This window comes from Xenopus tropicalis, chromosome 7 (assembly GCF_000004195.4).
Source record: "Xenopus tropicalis strain Nigerian chromosome 7, UCB_Xtro_10.0, whole genome shotgun sequence".
Lineage (NCBI taxonomy): Eukaryota > Metazoa > Chordata > Amphibia > Anura > Pipidae > Xenopus > Xenopus tropicalis.
Genome location: NC_030683.2, coordinates 4,920,167 through 4,922,022, shown reverse-complemented (window position 1 = coordinate 4,922,022; position 1,856 = coordinate 4,920,167).

The following is a 1,856-nucleotide window of genomic DNA, read 5'->3' as shown; positions in this document are numbered from 1 at the left end:
CTTGGCGAAACATTTTGCTCATCACTACTTTTAAAATAGGGGAAACAGGACGACTAATGGGGTCAGTGGGTTGTGTCTCAGGTATGTAATCCCCATACATGGGCTGTTACCCTAAAGACTAAGGGGCTGATTTACTAATCCACGAATCCGAATCCCGAATGGGAAAAAATCGGATTGGAAACGAACATTTTGCGACTTTTTCATATTTTTTGTGATTTTTTTCGTCACCGTCGCGACTTTTTCGTGAATTGTCGCGACTTTTGCGTAGCCGTTACGATTTGCGCAAATTGTCGCAACTTTTTCATAGCCATTACAAATTTTGTGAATTGTCGCGACTTTTTCATAGCCATTATGACTTTCGTGAATTGTCGTGACTTTTTCATAGCCATTATGACTTTCGTGAATTGTCGTGACTTTTTCATAGCCATTACGACTTTCGTGAATTGTCGAGACTTTTGCAACGCATTCAGAAGCTTTTCGGCCGTTCGTGGATTAGTAAATGTGCCCCTAAGACTATAAAGATAGACAGGATACAGTCACTTGTAGGTGCTCTGAATGCTGTGAGATCCACTATTCCGGCTCTACTGGACAGAGCCATATTGGGCATAGACCCTGGTAACTTTGTCCAGTTAGGGCTTAATGGTGGCAACATACTTCAGTTTTTTCACCCAAACACTATGTAGAGTAATGTGAAATGCCTTGCCAGTGATTACTGGGGGTTACTGCAATCACAAACAGCCACACAAGTGATAGAGGAAGGTCAGTAGTTAAAAGGCAAATCATCAGGGGTAACAGACAGTGGTCGAGAATATGCCCCTCCACTAGCATCGGCCCCCTAACCTGCAACACTCAGAACCCCTGTTTTGGCCCAGATGTAGGCACACGTGTGGGCGATCGGCCAAAAAATGCATTATAACAATCAACAGTATATAGAAAAGTACAATGACGTTATTTATAAAATTTATTGAAATATATAATTTCTTTATTGAAAAATGATATAGACATTTATAACAGCATAATTTACAAAATACATGGAAAAATATACATCTACATTTTATAAAAATATCATTATATTATTTAAAAATTATATAGCAAAATAGAATAACATTTATACATTTTTTTTGAAAAAATTTGATTATTTTAAAAAATTTTTATAGAAAAATGGAATAGCATTATTTACAAATTTTATAGAAAAATAGAATTTTATTTTAAATTTTTTTATAGAAAAATAGAATTATATTTTTTTTATAAATTATATAGAAAAATAGAATAAATTATATTATTTAAAAAAAATCTATAGAAAAATAGATTTATTTATAATTTTTATAGAAAAATAGAAAAAATTAAATTATTTAAAAATTTTTTTATAAAAATATAATTTACAATTTTTTTTTGAAAAATAAAATTTATGATTGTTTTTTTTTTAAAATTGAATTATTTAATTTTTTAGAAAAAAAATATATTTTAAAAATTTTTATAGAAAACTAAATTATATTATTTTAAAAAAAATTTTTAGAAATAGAATTTGCAAATTTTTTTTAGAAAAATAGATTTATATTCTTTTCAAATTTTTATAGAAAAATAGTATTCTTTACAAATTTTTTAGAAAAATAGAATAAATTATATTTGAATTTTCTTTATAGAAAAATAGAATTATAATTCTAAATTTTATACAAAAATAGAATAAATATTATTTTATAAAAATTTTTTAGAAAATTTGAATTTACAAATTTTTTTAGAAAAATAGACTAAATTATATTGTGAGTAATTTTTTTTAAAAATAGAATTATATTATTTCCAAATTTAATAGAAAAATAGAAAATATATTATTTTAAAAAAAAATTTCAAAAATAGAT